Consider the following 19,116-nt stretch of genomic DNA (forward strand, 5'->3'; position numbering starts at 1 on the left):
GAAAGGTTGTTACTACTACATAGCTGTAACTTTATTGTCTTTTCAAGTGAAGGAATAGGACACACACAGATGATCTCAATACTTTGGACACCTTGTAGCCACTAATAGGATATTTCCTAGACAAAGTCTTTGTGACTACAAGGGCTTCCTGAGCTCATTTTATTTGCTTATCCGTGTTCATAAGGTGTATGCATTTTCTTCACACCAATGAAATATCTGGTCTGTAGATGAATCTGAAATTTATTTCAAGTGGGATGTTTTATTATCTAACAATCTATCTACACTTTTTAAAAGATAGTGCAAAAGATAGTAAAACACACACAAAAAGCTCCCCTCCCCCCAAGCTTTAATCCTACTTCCTGTAGGAAGGTTGAACTGTCTTTACCTGGGCAATATCTGATTATTTTTCCTGCAAAAGTTTGACTATTTCCTGCCTATGTATGACTCAAGTGACACTGTTCTTATTTGACTGACTGATTTTAATTTGGTGTGATGTGGCAGAATGATCTGGTTCAAATACCAACTTCATTGGCTTCATCTTTGCCTCCTTTTTTACCCCCCATCCAACCCACTGGCCAGTCTTGTTGGCTGCATCTTATAAATATAACCGGTGCATCTTAGAAATATATCTGGAATCTGACCATTGTTATTACTACAATGGTCTAAGTCATCAATATCTTTTACCTGGCCATTGGAATAGTCTCCTCTTCTAGTTGTTCTGACTCTGCAGTCTATTCCCAAAGTGCAGCTCTTCTCTCCTAAACTGAGTCTGATTTGGTCACCCCTCCAATGGCTCTCCACTTCATTCAGAATAAATTCTAAAACTTCACAAGGTTCTATATTTTGCCCCTTCCTGTACCTACCCCCTCTTCTGATCTCATCTGCTAGTATTTTCCCTTGGTTCACTGGATTCTAGCTATGCTTACCTCTGGGTTATTCCTCAAACATGCCAAGCCCACTTCTACCCAGGATCTTTGCATTTGCTGTTCATGGCTCATTTTCTCACTTCCATCAGGTCTCTGCTCTAATGTCAGAGGCCTTCCCACATAAGTATATTTCAAACAGCATGCTCCCTGTCCGTGTCCTTATCCTGCTTCATTTTTGTATGAATCACCATCTGACATAGTATGTATTTACTGGCTTTTGATTATTATTATTGCCTTTCTGCTACAATATAAGCTCCATGATAGCAGGGACTTTGTATCTTGGTAAGTATTGTATCTTCATTACTTAGAACAGTGCCTAGTATATTTATTATTACTTCTTGAGCCAATCGAATCAACATCTTTTCTTGAGATCTTTATTATTATTTTTTACTAAAAATAAACTTTCCAAATATTAACTACATAGCGTTAACTTTTGAAGTATTTGAGCTATAATCTACTCATTCTTGGCTCTCTACCCTTTGGTAGGTAAGTCCAACTAGTGAAAGACCTAAGGGCAGTAACAACTACTTAATGAGTACTTACATGTTAGGCTCTTGTATTTAAGCACTTTGCTTATCTCATTTCTAACCGTAATCCTAGAGATGAGTATTATTACTATTCTCGTTATACAAAGAGACTGATACCCGGGAGAGGTAAAATAACTTGAGGCCAGGTCACAAAGTTAATAATCCCTGAACTGAGATTAGAATCAAAGTGTGGTTGACTCCATACTGCCTCCTAGCTGTCGTCTCCCAGTAATACGTGTCCAGTTATCGAAGTAGTAAAGCCTTTTGCAGTTCCTGTACTAGGGTTCTGGTATATCCTCCCCCCCTACTCTTCCCCCCCCCCCCCCCCCCGCCAAAGATTCCCAATACAAAACCACCTCGTTCACCTTTCAGACATGTCCTAAAAGCCATTGTTCTCTAAGCTAGGCCTCTTTAATGTAAGGTGTGCTTAGCGTAAAGTCAGTTTAAACCACCTAGTGAAAGAGGATGGGATCAAAACGCTGTGATCCAGAAGAAAGGGGACGTCACCGGTTCGGCTTACTGCTTGCAAGTGGGATAATTTGAACATAAATGGATAAAAGACAAGTTCTCAAAAAGCAGCCGACCCGGCCCAGAGGGAAGTTGGCTCCAAGTAAGGGAAGGGGGCTCGGGGCGGGGCGGGGGGGGGGGGGGCAGATGGACACCCCCCGCCCATCCCGCCAGGCCTGACAACAGGGAGCCACACGCCAGAGGGGCCCCCTCCGACGGCTTCGGCTCCAGCGGGGAAGCGGCGGGGTGCACGGCGCCTAGAGGAGGAGAGCGGGAGGCCGGGGCGCGCAGCCGGCGGGACCTGCGGCGCGGGACTCGGGGCGCGGGGAGGGGCCGGCGCCCGCCCCGCCCCTCTCCTCGGGGATGCCGGGATGTTTACACTCCTGACAGCGGCGGCCGCGGGAGGAGGAGCGGGAGTCTCGGGAGGATGGGCCGCCGCTAGGCTCGCACTCGGGACGCGCCTCTCCTTGCGCAGGGTGGGGGCCCGCGCCTGCAGCGTCCGCGGGGGCGGCGCGGCGGGAGGTGGCGATCGGCTCCCGGCCTCGCAGCTACAGCCCCCGGCCCAGCGGGCCTTTCCGCGGCGCCGCCTGGCCGAGCCGCCCGCCCGCACGCCCCGGGTCCCTCGCGGGCAGGAGAACGGAAAACTCCCAACTTCCTGGTGAGTGGCTGCCGGGGTCTCGGGCGGCCCCGGCCGGGTGGGACCGCCTGCGGAGCCGGGAGGGGTGGGGGGGAGGTCGGGAGGGCGCGGGGCGGCCTCCGGGATCCCCCCGCCGGGGGAGTTGGGGCGGGGCGCGCCGCGTTCGGGCTGGGTGGGGGTTTCAGTCCAGTTCGTTGGCAGTGGCGGGAGCGGGCGGCAGGAGCTTTGTGCCCGGCGGGGGCTCTGGCGGCCTCGGCCGCCGTGGGCGCCGCGGTAACTAAGAAACTCCGCGGCCACCGCGGCGGCGGCAACAGGTCTTTGGTTTCAGGACCCGAGGAACTTAGGCGAAGTCCCGCCTCCCACCCCCCGGCTGCCGCTCATTGGCGGCGGCGGTTATTTATCCCTCGCCGATTGGTTAAGTCCAGCTGTCAGGATTCGGCAGCAGCCAGATTTAGAGGCGTGAAGTTCACTGGAGACAGTGGGTGGTGGGAGCCGTGCAGCTAAGCGAGAAGCTGAAGTGGCTTGAGAAGTAGAGAGAGGACGGCGGACCTGTTGGAGAACGGGCTTTAGTGGGACCCTGTCAGGATTAGCAAATGTGAGAGAGATTGCAAGGCAATAGTGAACTTTGCTGGTAATCGTGGTAATGGAAAAGAAATAGAGAATTGAGGCCAAGGCTAGAGAGGCGAAGGGCACCCCCCAAAAGAAAAATGAGTTGGCCACATTACCCAAGGACGGTGTCAGGAAGCAACACAACCTAGCAGATGCTGCAGTGAGATCTGAAGAACCTTCTTGTCTCTTTCCTGTATGCTGTAGGCCTTGGGAAATGATGTATCAAATAGATAAATCGTGTTCTCTCGTAGCTGTAGTCCTTGTTAGGGATAAATACTAAAACTGTATTTATTTTACAATAAGATAGGCTCCCATCATGAGGCAGTTCTGGTGATGGAACTGAAAGTCTGAAACACATTACAAAAATGAAATGATTTTCCTCCTCTGCTGATCATAAAGATGCTGTTGAAAAAAATCAAATGCGTGTAGTTTGTAGAACATCATGTATCCATCATAACAGAACCACTGTGTCTAATTCTTCCTCCAAAGAGTTTGTAGTTTCAAGAAGTATGCACACTCCTTGCAGGCGATAGCTGTGTCTCTCGCCAGGTTGCTCTATAGGATAAAGTACAGAATGTATGTATGATAAACTTATTTTGTACAGGAGCTTGAGCTGTTGCAGGTATGACCTAGTATTAGGGACAACCGGACAAAACACTGAAAACGGTGGATAGTTAAACAGGAGATACAATGAACCCTGTAATACTTTGAAAGTGGCAACTCTTACTCAAGAGGTGCCGAGTTTTCTTGGCTTTAATGCTTGCCGAAGGCCAATGCACTTAAAACAGTTAACATAAAACTTAAACAGTTATCATTTACAGAGGAAGGAATTCTCTGCTATCCTCGGGAGATGCAGTCCACAGCTTGCTTAACTCCCCAAACCACAGCATCTTCTGTTTGGTCCTAGACTGGGAGCTTGTTGGGGTGGGGAAGAGATGTTGGAGCTTAGAAAAAATTGCCTCGTGGAGGAGTCAAACGGGCAGAAACTGTATGGGGACGTTGAGAGAGGAGGGCTCGCAAAATAAAAAAGGGGAAGGAACCCCTAGTGGAGGCTGGCTGCTTTCTCTGGGCTGGGAAGCCCACGGACCCTCGGAGAGGTGCGGGCCTGAGATTCTGCTCTCTGCCGGGAGGCCCCGCCCTCTGCGGCACTGACGGCTTCCACAGCCAATAAGCGGCGAGGACACCGCGGTTCCCCGCTCGGGAGGGCGGGTACTTCCTACCCCAGCCCTGGGCTCGGAGGAGGGAGAGAAAGTTCCTCCTGGAAGGATGTCTGCTGGTGGAGGGTTCCCAGTCTGAGGGATGAGAAATAGAATAAAGAATAAAGGAGAGGAAGTTCCAATTTTCTCTGACCCGTCGTGTACGTCTCGTTTCATAATTGAGCTGCATCTTGGACTCACCACCGCGATTGAAGCTTTATAGTTGATAAGAAACGAAGGTGATCAAACTAAATGTCCAGGTAGACTCACGGAGTTTTACTCTGAAATTACCTGTAAACGAAAACCAGGGAATGTCAGAATCTAAACTGTTAAACTTTTCCACAATTACTTTGGAATCTTTCCACGGTTAAAAATCTGTATCAATTTAAAAAGGAAAGAGCGTAACTTCAGTGCAGTTTTATTCTATACTCGGGACTACTATTCAGGCTCGTTTATGAAGATCATACCTGTAGCACCCTCCATTCCTTTTCCCACTTAGGCATTTTCCTGGCTGGACAATTTCAAGAGCTCTTTTCCAGTGCAATAAAACAGCACTTACTCCAAGAATGAGGAAAGCACGTCTGGTATGATGGCAACATACTGGTGGAGGAGGGGAGATTTAAGGCCAGCTTAATAACGTACCCAAATTGTAAAAATCAGAATTGTCGTTTTAAATGACTGAAAACGCGGTTATAGTTTGTGTATGTAAGTATTTAATCTCACGCTTCCCTCCCCTTCATCTTCCTGCTGGTTACAATAGAAAGTTTTGAGCTCTGATTTATTGCAAACATTCAGGTGCTCTTTTCTTCTCAACTAGTGTGCCCTTACTGAAATGTAGATTTCCTTTTTTTCCCCTCCATAAAGATGTGGTCTGAGATATCATTAGAGACGTCTACAGAGTTTCTAGAACCAAACTGTCTCATGTTTTAAAATGTATCTCTGTAGTGTTACTAAGGTAGCCACCATTCAGGGTATCTGAAAAGAGAGAATGGTGATTAAATGCAGTTTTGGAAAAGAAGTTGTTTAATTAGATAATAAGTTGCAAAACTCCTTTCAGGTTTGTTTCCTTTGATTTTTTTTTTTTTAAATAGGTTTTGGTATTTAAAAAATTTTCACTGTAGCTGCAGTTACACAAAGCAGCCCTCTTGTCTACATTCCTGGTTTCCTTCAAATTAAAATATTTGTCCTTTCAGGTATTTGCTCTAGAGTTTTGTGGGTGGAATTTTAGTTAGTACATTATATATAAAACATGGTAATATACTTAGTGTAATGCTTGAGGATGTCTTGGAAATGACGTATGTGATTATTGTTTCTCTGAACTGCTTTATCCGCAATTACTTTATTGACATTTTCATAAATATATTGCTAGATGCTTTAAGAAGTGTTTCTTCATATTTTGAGTGTTTCAGTTTAATTCCTCCTCCCCTCATTTTTGTAGGGAATATAGGCAAATTACATTTGGTTATAATTTTTTTTGTTTATGTTTTTATTTCATTTTTGAGAGAGACAGAGCGCGAGCAGGGAAAGAGCAGAGAGAGAGAGGGAGACACGGAATCAGAGCAGGCTCCAGGCTGTGAGCTGTCAACACAGAGCCCGATGTAGGGCTCGAACTCACAGACCGTGAGGTCATGAACTGAGCCGTAGTCAAATGCTTAACCGACTGAGCTACTCAGGCTCCCCGATAACATTTGGTTATATAATTGTAATGAAATATGTTTATTTGCAGGATAAAATGGCAGTTGAGAATTTTTTCACGTGTGTAAAACTAATGTATAACAATTCACTCTTAGAAAACTTCCAAACTACTGGTTCTTCTTTTGATGAGTAATAATTTGATTACCACCGCATGTTACATATCTTCATAAAATATTTTTTCATTCTGATGAAAACAGAGAATGTGTTTCATGGTTTTTAGTGAGCAGTGAGAATACGGATGGCAGATAGATGATCATGAAACATTTCTTTCTTTTTTCTTTTTTTTAGTTTATTATTTTGAGAGAGAGAAAGCGAGAGAGAGAGAGAGAGAGAAAGCACGAGAGAGAGCATGGGAAGGGCAGAGAGACGGAGAGAGAGAATCCAAGCAGGCTCTGCACTGCCAGCACAGAGCCTGACTCGAGGTCTGGAACTCATGAACCATGAGATCGTGGCCTGAGCCGAAATCAAAAGTTAAATGCTTAACTGACTGAGCTGCCCAGGGGCCCTGATCATGAAACATTTCTTATTTTTCTTGAGCAGGAAAACTGTAACATTTGTCAAAGTAACAGCTCTGCCGTATTATTTATATAATGAGCTTACACAATGAACTGTTTTGTAATAGCTATCCACGGTGTTAATCAGAACAGGGTATAAGTGAATGGAACTTATTTAATTGGTCTGTAAAAATTTAGAAATACTGTTACTTAATGGAGATAGACCTTTCTGTAAATCTTGCTATGGGTCTTCTGTTGATAATCAGTGTAAGTGAGTAGTTAAGGGTAACTTTCTCATTCCAGGCTGCTTTTGTATAGAACAGGGGTTTGTAAACTTTCTAAAGGACAAGAGAGTAAATGTTTCTGACTTTGTGAGCTGTATGGTCTCTGTCATTGGCTGTGTTCCAGTAAAGTTTTATTTGCACAAATAGGCTGGAGGCCCACCCCAGCTCTAGAAGATAATACCAAAGATTTAAATAAGATTCTAGACCTTTGATGTTTGGCTTGATGTGTATTTTCCACAGGAGTATTTCATAGCCTTTTTTGGTTCTTGAATGCTTGCGACAATCTCTTGATCTTTCCCAGTCCCCTCAGAATAATGCCCAGTTATTCATACCCCAATTTTGTGTTTCATCTCAGAGACTTCATAAGTCTTAGAACCTCTTTTACATTTATCTGCTTTTTCAAAGTTTTCTATCATTCTTTGCCTCTTGGGGTCCCCACACCTATCCTGTGACACTGAATGAATGTGCTCCTCTCTAGCTTCTCTCTTACTAAACCAAGATGGAATCTGATGTCATATATTTAATCTTTGCTTGATTGACAGATAACACTTTAATATAAATGTATTTTGGTGTGTTTCTTTAACTCATAGTTTTTATTTTAGGCTGATTGGAATGACTGCTTCTGTTACTTTTAGGGGGAATTTCTGGCATGAGCAAGACAGTGGGCAGATTTCTTCTTCGTCTTTTTTTTGTTTGTTTGTTTAGAAAAAATTGATGTAGTCTTTTATAAAAGACTTTCTCCCAGTTTAAAAAAATTACTGGAGAGGGCCTGAAGTCAGGGTGTATGTGGCTTGGGTTGTGTGTGGGATACCTCCTCCCTTTGTTTTAAGAATTGGCTGTAGGCTGACCTGGGTGCAGCTGCTGAGAAGCCAGAGAATGGAATGGAAAATGCAATGGCTTTGACATCACTCAGTGGAGTTTCCTAGCCCTAGCCAGGAGTGAGTTCTGGGTGTGCCAGAGTATTTGTCTCTCCGGGTAGCCAGGTAGGGCCTGGGGCATTCGGAACTTCCAGGCTGGTTGCCACCAGCTACAAGGAGCCTCTTTCCTTTATCCAACCCTGCTGCACAAATACTGATCATTTTCTGTGTTTACCATCATGTGAAAAAGACTAAGCCTGGGTTTGCCTCTTACTCTATGACCTTGGTTGAATTACTTGATTGGTTGGGGCTCCAGTTTTCTCAGCTCAGGTAAGATTGCTTTGAGGAATAAATGAAAACATCTTTGTAAAGGTATGATAGTAGGCTCTAAGTGTTAGTTTCATTTCACCTATTTCTGTTTTTAGGACCTTCAGTGGTAGGAAACGCATCTGCTGTTCTCAGTTTCTTCTGATGACAGGCCCTGTTGCCCACTGTGCCTTAGGTCTGCTGTCTGTTCTGTGTTCTCTGCTTGAATTCTTCTTCCTCTCTGCTCTGTGATTTCCATATTCATAATTTACTGGTTCCCATGTTTGAGAATGTTTTTATGTTTTTTGGAGTATGGGGAGAAGGCATTAATCCTTGGTTCCTCAGGCAGGAAAAAACACAAGAGGCTTGGGGGGGGGGGGGTTATATTTTGGATAATGAAAAATGGGAGTTGCAAAACGATCCTTAAATACTAATTGGAAATGGCAAAATTAAAAATATTCTTTCTGGTAGTCTTACAGTTTTGCTTTTTGTTATCGTGAGAATATTTTCCTCATATTCTCATATTTACCTGGCAGATTACTGTAATTTTTGTTGTGGTTGTAACCATAACAAAGCCACATATCCTCTACTACATTAGGATTGGGAAAATTGAACAGATATGTTTATGAAAAGTTGTTGTACTTCTAAAATGAAAGGGATTGCAAACTTTCCATTGCTTTTTATATCTAACTGGTGGACCATACAGTAAAGTAATGTGATCTGTTTGCATACTGTCGTAAGGATACCAGAACTGGACAATAGGTAATTTGTTTTAGGAAAATGACATGCCCTTATTGCAAACACTTTATAGGCATGGTTTTTTATTTAACAAATACAAGTTAGTTGAAAGATATACAGAAAGGATGCTTATTGATGGTTTAATTTATGGGAGACAATTGATATTTTATTCTCAGTTTCTTATGGCAACGTACAAATTCACTTTTGTTTTCTTTACAGTCTGGTGTTAGAACACATTAAGAATAGTATGGCAGGGAACGTACTCAGTAAAAACTGGCATTTTTAACAACTTTCAACATACATTTAAAGTTTTAATAAAGTTTCTACATTTGATAAATATTTTCATTGTTAAATGTCATGTTGTTTTCAACATGGCTTTATCATTTTATGACCTTGAGTGTTTAAAATACCAGCTGTTGATGAAGAGTTGTATTTTATCAGGCAGTTCTCCTATCACTCCTGTAATCATTCTCTGTTTTTATAAGTAGGAAGGAATTCATGACATTGTATTTAATAGTATTTGATGGTTGCAGGGCAGGGGCTAGGGGTGGAGTTTGAGCTTCCAGCAAGGTTTCCCATTACCAGGCCACCAAGGGAGTTGCTGCCTCATCCCTGATCGTAAGGCTGCCAGTGGGACAGCGCACTGTCGCCATCCTAACGAAGACACAGCCACAATAAGGAAGATACTGCTGTTTTGGGGGCCCCCAGAACCATACTGTGACTGCCGTGGTCCAGGAAGTTTGGACCCTGGCTCTTAACACCTATATTAGTTTCCTAGGGCGGCCCCAACAAATTATCACAAACTGAGTGGCTTAGTACAACAGAATTTTATTCTTTCATAGTTCTGAAGGTCGGATATTAGGAATCAAGGTGTGCATAGGGCCATGCTGTCTGTGAAGGCTCTAGGGAGAAGACGTTCCATGCCTTTTCTTAGCTTTGGGTGTTGGCGGCATCCCTTGAAGTTCCTTGGCTTTAGACAGATATCACTGAAATCTCTGCCTCTGTCACATGGTGTTCTTACTGGGTGTCTCTGTATGAGTCTCTGGTACTCTTTTAAGGACACCAGTTACTCTTACACTTAAGGTTTAATAAGCAAGATCTATACTTTTTCTTTTAGATTCATTACTGTACAGGTTTTTAGATTTCTGACCTTTCTGTTTTGAAGAGAATATTTTAAGTTTGTGCAGAAATTGTACCTAAGAGTTGGGGCGCCTGGGTGGCCCAGTTGGTTGAGCATCCTCTCTTTGACTTCAGCTTAGGTCATGATATCACAGTTTGTGAGTTTGAGCCCCACATTGGGCTCTGTACTAACAGAACAGAGCCTGCTAGGGATTCTCTCTCTCCCTCTCTCCCTGCCCCTCCCCTGCTCATGTGCTCTGTTTCTCTCTCTCAAAATAAATAAATAAAAAAAAGAAATTGTACCTAAGAGATAAAGACACCCACATTATCGTGTACATATGTAATCTGTAGTTAGTATCCTAGTGCTGCCATTAAACAGCTCTTCTAAAATCAGGTTTTCCATTCACCATTATCATCCTGTGCTTCCCCTTAGGAGACCTTAAGTGCATGATTCACTACATCAGATGTTCTCAGAACTGGAAGGAAACTTATAAATTGTGTAAACTGACCTTTTCATTTATTGTGAAAATAAACTAAAACCTAAGGATGTAAACTTGCTAATCCATGCTGTGCTTGATTCCATAACAGTCAATATTGCCTTGTGTTACCTTTGTAATGTTTTCAATAGTAGGCGCATGATTTCTTCTTTTTTTTTTTTTTTTTTTCCACTCCTCCTGATTTAACAAAATATTGCTCTGTTCATGGTACGTGCTCAATAAAGACTTGCTGATGGGGTGATGACATTGTACCTCTGATTGCCCCTATCAGGGCCATGATTTAAGTCAGCGAATATTTGAGTGAATCACCCCTGCCTGATTGTGCAGGGGTGAAGTATTTCTTTTGCGTCTAAAGTGAGGAACAACAGGATTGCTGTCTCCCTGGAGAGATGTGGAGGCTACTCCTAGGAAGGAGTGCTTAGAGGCAGTAGATAGGAGAGTAAAGGCCAGAAAGTTCATGAGTGGTTGTTTGATCAATATTTCGTAAACACGTATTTCATTATATTAGACACCTTGATTCATAAAAGCCAGCCTTCATGTTGTTTGTCATCTTGGTATATTGAAGATAACTTGGATGCCCCTATTGCTTCTTGTATATAAGCCCAAAATGTTGGGCAGTGCCACTGGCAGTGTCTCCCTCTAGTTTCTTCTCTTGCTGTGGTTCAGAGAACATGATTGGTTCTGTTTCCTTTATTTCTGTAGTCATGTCTGTCTCTTAGAAGTTGGTTCTCAATTTGTTTATTATATGTGTTTCCTATTTCAGTGAAAGTTCTGCTTTACAAAGCAGAATGATTAGAGATTAATCAAATGAATCCTAAAGGATTTATTTCATGATTTCTTGAAATAGTTACATCTATTTGTATATTGAAGGTAATTTACAAAATATTTAGAGCTGTTTACGAATATATGGGTGACTTTTTTGCTACTACCAAGACAAGTTATATTCTCAAAGCATTTGTCCTATGACTATGTTTTTCAAACTGTAGTCCTCAGAATGTCTGTGTCTGGAGATTCTGATTTGATAAGTACAAGCACTGACATTTAAAAACAAGTTGAGGGGCACCTGGCTGGCTCACTCAGTAGGGCATGGGACTCTGGCTCTCGGGGTTGTGAGTTTGAGCCCCATGTTGGGTGTAGAGATTACTTTAAAAAGACTGTGATGGGAACCTACATTTACAATAAGTAAGGCAGGTGTTCCTCAGGCCACACTGAGAAATGCCACGTGGTCTTTGTAAAAAGTATTTTTTTAATGGAGAAAACTTTTGTTTATAATGAGAGCCCATTCCCACCACTAGCATTTCTGGCTTGGGGTGTGCAGCCGCTTGGCACAGATTGTATCTAATGATTAGGCTGTTCTAGCATGGGTGCCCATGTCTCAGCTCAAATGGTGGATGGGTGTTATTGAAATGATGCTTACAAAGCAATTAGAATCAACTAGATAAAGTCTAAATATTTTGTAAATAAATAGTATATATTTATAAATAAATATATAGTTTACTAGTATACTAGTTGCAGGAGAGAAAACTTCACTTTAAGCAAGTGAAAGAACATAGCAGGTCTAGTGTTCTTCTATCCCGACAAATGGTCCCTTGTTAATGTACTGCTTATAGCGTAGGCTGTTCTCACCATTTTTGGCATTTCTACAGTATTTCTCTCAGCTAGGTGTGAAAGCTTACCACTTCCCTTACCTCTGAGATGGTTTGCTTTCTGCTTCAGGGCAAAAACCCTTTGCCTGCGCTCAGAGATTTTGCCTCCAGTGACCACTACCGCAGTCCTTCCTGTGGTTTTCAGTCCTGTTCCTGGGCTTGGCTGCACTGAGCTCTCCTGCCTTGCCTATCCAGCCACGCTGGAAAGTGTTCAAGAACATCATGATGAGTAACCTGTTCCTTTTTCCATGACTGTCTTATTTCCATTGATAACAAGTGTCTGATGCTTGAGTCGCTTCTAACTTCCCTTCTTGTCATTAGATACCGATCTTTGCATGCAAGTTGTGTTCTTTATTCAACAAAACCTGCTTGGTCATTTAAAAACTACTTTCTATCAGTGTTTTTCTTTAACACCTTTTTCTTGATTTGTAGTTTATCAATCAATCCATGCCCTTTTTGTTTATGACCATTTCTGCCCCCTTCTTTTTTCATATAGTAAGAAGAGGCAGCTTGACAAAGAAGGTATTGAAGTCCTGGATTAAGTTCAGGTTCATTTTTATATCTTTTCAAATGCCAAGCACAGAGTCTGATTCTTTGTGTGAGCTGAATTAATACTCAAAGAACTCAGTTTAAGAGTTGAATGTCTGGTTTAGGAGAGAGCATTGGTAGTGTGCTGAATGGTTCAGATAATATAAATGGAGCCTGGGCTCTAACGAGGCACTGATGATGTTGAGTTAGGATACGTTGGGACTCATGTCTCGCGGTGTGTGGTCCCTGAACAGGCAGTGCTCCCTTTCCTAGGCCATTTTTGTTCATGTGTTGAGTTGTCATCTTTTGAATGCCAGTGTTTCTACAGTAAGACCTGAATGCCCATTTTTCTTTTCTTTTCTTTTTTTTTTTTTTTTGTGTGTGAATTTTGTAGGGTATTTGCATATGCTGTTCAGAAGATAATCCAGTTGATTGGATAGGATTTGGTGTTAAACTTAGTTTCACAGTGAGGTGAGGTTTCTCTGAACTTGGAAGGCATACTTGTCAGAAAGCAGAGGGACAGACCATTTGATCTCTGGGGTTCTCCAGCATTTGTAAGATGAAAGAGTCTATGCTTCTGTTCACTTAATGGTTCTTTTTCTATTTGTTCCTTTATTATTCTCCCCATTTTCCTACTGGGTCCCACCAATTCACTGATTGAAGAACGAGAAATTCGGAGGTTGTTGGTAGGTAGCTGGGGGTGAGTAAAAAAATAATCTAAGCAAGATCTAGCTTTATGCTTTTAAAAATATTTCAGTTTTTATTAATTACAGAATATGGGAGCAGGCAGTGACCAAATACTGTATCATATTGCCTGGCTCAACTATTTTTAATGGCTCTACATTGGAACCGCTTTCAGACTGACCCTGACCTATCTGTCTAGATTCACTTCTTTATACTCTTTTATAGTTTGGTCACATCTGACCATTTACCTTTTTTTTTTTTTGGATACATTTTGTACCTGTGTGGCTTTATTGCTTTAATACGCTTTTCTCACTTCTTTTAGTGTCTATTTTCTACATTCCAGCTATTCAATCTCAGTATATTAAAATAATCTTCATCCTTTAAGGCTTTGCTCTGATATTATACAGAGGATATAAAGAAATCTTTCTTTTGCTTCTTTAAGCTTTTAGTACCTATTGACTCTCCCTGTAGTTACTTATCTTAGCTTCCTTCCTGGAATGTAAGTATCTGGAAGGTGTGAATCATGTCCTGTACATATTTGTGTTTCCTGCAAGACTTAGGACCATTTTTGTCACAACTGGCCATTCAGGGAATGGCAGATGCCTGCATCCCAGTGATGATATGGGACAGAAAGTCTGGGCAGATCCTAGAATGAAAGAATGTCCAGAACAATTGAGTAATTGGTTTCAGGGAAGTCTGTGCTGGATGGCAGGCACATGTCCCTGTAAGGCCTGTAGGGCATAGTGTGAGGAAGGTCTTACTATGTGATATAAATTAAAGGTCTGATCTGTAAGTGGTAAATGTTGAGGTATTCAGTGATCTAGTGCACGAGTCTGGGTTTGGATTCTGCATTCTGAAAGATCTCAGAATAGGATGCCATGGGAACCAGGACTAGGAAAAACAGGGGTATGCCAGACGTGAGGTTGATGGAAGTGAGGAGGAATTATGGAGTAGAGACAGAGGGAAGTTTGGCAATTAGGCACAAGTTAGAGGCTCAGGCAACAAGGAAGAAGGGTCTGAGTTCCTGGAATTAGGACTTGAAGTTAAAATGGGCCAGCAGTCGGATTAAATTGATTTGAGGCTGATTTACTAAATGTTTACTAGGTATCCTTATATTTCCCTTCCTTAGGGGCAAGGCCATTCCTAGTTCAAGTTAAGTGGGTGTGGCTTTTTGTAAAGGGGGAGCAACTTCTCTCTGCCCATAAAAAGTGCTGACTGCATATTTGTCAGATGAATCCTGTTTTGATGTTCTAACCATCCTCTCATGAAGAAAATATTGAATGGAGTTAAATAGGAAATAACTAGCTTAATACTGGAAATTAGTCCTCTCTTAAGAATAATTACTAAGTGGGAATTGATGAGGGTTATTGTTTGATATGAGGCCATCAGATGCTGCCATAGAGAAAAATTGTTCCACTTCAAAATAGATACATTTTATTTAGTAGCTTTTCATAGCTTTCATTGCTGAAAGTTAAAAAAAAAACCCAACAATCACAATGTCAATTATTATTTTTAAAAGCATATAAAGGACTTACAAAAAGGCCTATGCCAAGAGTACCAAAGATGTACTGTGTATTCATGAATTGATGAAGAAGCACATAAAAAATGAGCCTGGAATGATACCCAGATACTGCATTATGAAAGGCCTTGCATACTTACTAAGAAGATTGGCCTTCTACTCTCCCGTAATGTGATTGTAAAGAGTTACTTGTACCTTTATGTTTTCAGAGTTTGATTTTAATAGCGATAAAAGCTATAGTGCTTTGATATCTTTTTACTTGGTTCTTAGTTGGTCATAAATCCATCAGGAACGAATGTCAGAATTGACTCAGGATTACCATAAAGGCAACTTCAGGTAGATTTGTTAAAAAACTGTGTTGAGAAAAATATATTAAGGGATGTATGAAAAAAATAAGTTTGGACTTGAAAATCTAGACTTTGGTGATAGTATGTGTATACTTTAAATTTACCAAGAAAGGGGCGCCTGGGTGGCTTGGTCGGTTAAGCGTCCGACTTCGGCTCAGGTCATGATCTCACGTTCCGTGAATTTGAGCCCTGCATCGGGCCCTGTGCTGACAGCTCAGAGCCTGGAGCCTGTTTCAGATTCTGTGTCTCCCTCTCTCTCTGCCCCTCCCCTGTTCATGCTCTGTTTCTCTCTGTCTCAAAAATAAATAAACGTTAAAAAAAAATTAAAAAATTTACCAAGAAAAAGTGTTACTTTGTTTTTTTATAAAAAGAACTTACTGTAGTATATACTTTTTTTTTCCCCTTTTAAAATTTAGGATTGAGTTAAATTTATTTACGTATTTACATCTTTGTTCAATCTATGCTTTTTTTTTTTTTTTTTTTTTTTTTATGATCCACCCTCAACACCTCCTACCCACTTCGAGGTGGGTTTTTTTTCTTGCTTAAAATTACTATCTTTGGAATAATTTCCAATCCTCTAGTCTCTTAAAAGCATGACTTGGACCTTGGCTCTTGCCTCTGATGCTCCTGTCTTACCTCACTACTTGTAGTTCCCTCATCACTCCCTGCTTTAGTCAGGAGTGTCCTCCCTCTTTGTTGCCTGGTTGGCTCCCATGCATTGTTTAGAACTTGCTTCCAGAGTCTCCTCCTCAACGTCTTGCTGACCTGACAGCCTGTTTTGGCATCTTTCTTGCCACCTGGGATGGTGTCTGTCAGAGTACTTGCCTCCTTGTGCTGTAAAAGTCTGTTTCTCTCTCTCTCTCTCTCTCTCTCTCACTCTCTCCCTCCCTCCCTCCCTCCCTCCCTCCCTCCCTCCCTCTGTCTCCCCTGGGAATAACTTGAGGGATCTGAATTGCTGGGATCTGTTTGTCTTCCCAGCAGCTTTGGTAGACACCTCAGTTGGCTGAAAAGCTGACCCAATGCATGAGTTGGAGAAGATAAGAGAGAGGAGGAGTCTAGGATAGCCCCCAGTTTTGGCAGGGGCTCTGAGTAGATGGTGGTGCCATTTATTGTCAGTTCTAGCACCTTTTTCTCCCTACCCCTCTCACCCCCACCTTTGAGTAGCCGTGGCTCTTTATTGAGATGAAATAAAGAAATTAGAGACTTAAGTTTCTTGAAGATTCTTAGGACATTTTATTTATGTCATGGTATTTGCTGCCTCATTGAGGAAGGGTGGGGGTATATATATAGATGGCTATCACTGAGCATGAAGAAGTAGTCTTTCTTTCTTATTGGAATATTTTCTCATTCTCTTGCAATTTTGACTGTCTTTGTAGTCTTTAATAAGCAGTTGGAACATGATCATGAGTGTTAGGCAGGACAGACTTTGTCCCAGTATGGTTTTAGAAGCCTTCTCATATATTACACAAAATGTGCTTGCAGCTGGCCTTTACATGTCGTTTTGGTGTTAAGATAATCATATAGGTCCTTCCATGCAGAGTACCTACAAATCAAATGGCTATCAAAATCATATAAATTCCTGTTTGTTGACTAGGGAAAGTGAGAGTTGAAATTCTCTAAGACATAAGGGAATACAAGTTTTGCTTTCGTTATAAAGATGTCATAGTGCCTACTGCTGATGAAGAACAAAGTAGAAATCTTAACCAGATCAACTTAGAATTCAGAGTCCTGTTATTGAAGCAGAGAGTAGAGAATAACTTGTTCTGTTCTCATTGAATCTACATTCATCAAAGCGAACTGAGTGTGGTGGGAGGAGGAGGCCTCTCATGTTGAGTTTGGGCTGTTTATGCGATATACAGGTGACCCTGTATCTAGGCAGTTGGTTATATGGGGCTTGAGCTCAGCAGAGAAGTCTGGCCTGGGGTAGAGCTTTGGCGTCATCACTAGAGAGGGGGCAGTGGATTATGCGTGGTAGCAGGTGAGTCTGTCTAGGGAAAGTGTGTTGGGGGTCCTGTTCATCCTTGTTCACTTAAATGGGCAATTTCATTAGAAGGTAAATAAATTCTCAATGAATACTGGGAGAAACTAAAAGTCAATTCGTGTTGCTGTCTGACTTTAGTTCTAAGTATAATATGTAAGGTATTTTCTTGTGAAAACCCAAATAATGCTGTTTCTATGCTGTCTTTCTAAGATTTTATCATTCTTTAGTTAGAAGAATGGATTTTCACAGAATCAGAAGGTTTCCAAAAATAAAATTAGGTAGATGTCCTCAATTATGTAATTCTGTTTTAGTGTTTGTAAGTCTGTAATCACTATTAACTCAATTTTCAATTTTTGGGGGAGTTATTTATATTTAAAGTCTGTCATATAAACTTCTAGATAGCTTCTGATAAACAAACACCATTATGTTTGTGATTCCTACTATTAATTTAAAGTAACAGTCTTTATTCTTTGGAGGATATCTCCGGAAAGATCACAGTTTCACTTAATAAGTGTGTCAGAAAAAGTGCATTTATTTCCAGTATATGTTTGTGTACATTAAAAGACATACGCACACAGTTTGGCATGATGTTGTGGTTTGTGGAAAAGAGCAAGAGAGCGATTACAAGATGGTGCAGGTCAGGATTGGAATAACTTGGCAGAGTTTGGTGAGAAAGTTTGCTTAGCAGCTGCCTGTGTTAACTTTGTATAATTCATTCAAAGACTAGTTCGGTTCTGTGATATCAAGAATAATATAGCAGCAACTGAGTTCAGTTTCTTAGAAGGTAAATTTTAAAGGACAAAAATATAACCTTGTACTTACTTATAGTAAGTACACTGAAGAATCTTTTTATTAAAAGTTGGGACAGTTTTGTGTAACCTGTGAGTGAATGGCTTTTACATGCTTGCTTTTTCTCCACCTTTCTTAATTTTCTCTTAATTTGGTTTGCATTGGAAGTCTGCACAGTAAAAAAGAGATCAGGCAAATCCAGAGATACAGTTGTTATTCTTCTCTCTCTCTCTCTCTCTCTCTCTCTTTTTTTTTTTTTTTTTGAGGGAAGAAGAGGGTGGGCAGGAGGAGGAAAAGGCGGGAGTTTCCCTAGAAGTAAAGTAACATGCTAGCTTTGTTTTGTTAGACATTGATTATGTCCCACTAAACCTAATTATCCATTAAACAGACTCTGTTGTTACAACTGATTCAGATCTCAAGAATGTCGTGGGGCCCTAAGTAAGGGTTAAATAAAAAAGTTCACTGGAGATGACACCAGAGGACCTGAGAAGGGGTCATTACCTTACCACTTAGTTCTAGGCCTCAATTTACTTGTTTAGTGTTTAGGAGCATCCAAAAAAAAAAAAAAAAAAAAAAGATAGGAAATCTTTTAGAACTATTTTATGGTTACTGTAAACTGTAGTATATAAAGAAAAAGGATTTTGGAAGTTCAGGAATAACCAGTGTATAGAACAGTGGTAATAGAGTAGGTATGTGAACAAAATGAATAAACAGCAGTTAATAAGCTTTATAAAATATGGGTAAATTGTAAAATCGTGCATTAATTCAGAAAACTCTATTAAAATTTCCCTTTATTTCAATGAGAAGTGTTTTTAATTTTTTTGTGATGAGTTTTTGGTTAGTGAGTCCTTGTTACAGACCAAAGTCTATTAAAACAAATGACCTTACAATAAATAATTCATACAAATGAAGCATTTCCAACTACTAGCCTGTATTCCATAGGGCCTTAACAGCTTTGTTATGCTAGAATTCATCAGTATGAATTATTTAGCACAAGGAATTCAGCAGAATGTTTTTTATAACCAGGTTGAGAAGATGGGTCCAACCATTTCTCTTAGCTCTTTATGTACGTCAGTGTTTTGCCATGGGTGGTAGAGTGCAGTTGCCATGATTTTTCTGGTGTAGTTGGATAGTTAGCTTAGTAATCATGTGCTTTTGCCAGGCTTTAGTTGTTGTTATGTGAGTAACTGAATGACGTGGCAGAAATATAAGGGAAAATTAATTGTATTT

At 41.1% G+C, this 19,116-nt stretch overlaps 1 protein-coding gene across 2 annotated transcripts in view; it reads left to right on the forward strand.

The window, feature by feature from the left end:
- Positions 1-2,332: 2,332 nt before the first annotated feature.
- NEK7 (NIMA related kinase 7) overlaps positions 2,333-19,116 on the forward strand; it is a 158,264-nt gene continuing 141,480 nt past the window's right edge. For both annotated transcript variants that reach the window (XM_042925559.1, XM_042925560.1), the window contains exon 1: positions 2,333-2,618. The gene's annotated coding sequence lies outside the window, so the exon portion shown is untranslated. The remainder of the gene's footprint in view (positions 2,619-19,116) is intronic.

The sequence above is a fragment of the Panthera leo genome, chromosome F3 (assembly GCF_018350215.1).
Source record: "Panthera leo isolate Ple1 chromosome F3, P.leo_Ple1_pat1.1, whole genome shotgun sequence".
Taxonomy (NCBI): domain Eukaryota; kingdom Metazoa; phylum Chordata; class Mammalia; order Carnivora; family Felidae; genus Panthera; species Panthera leo.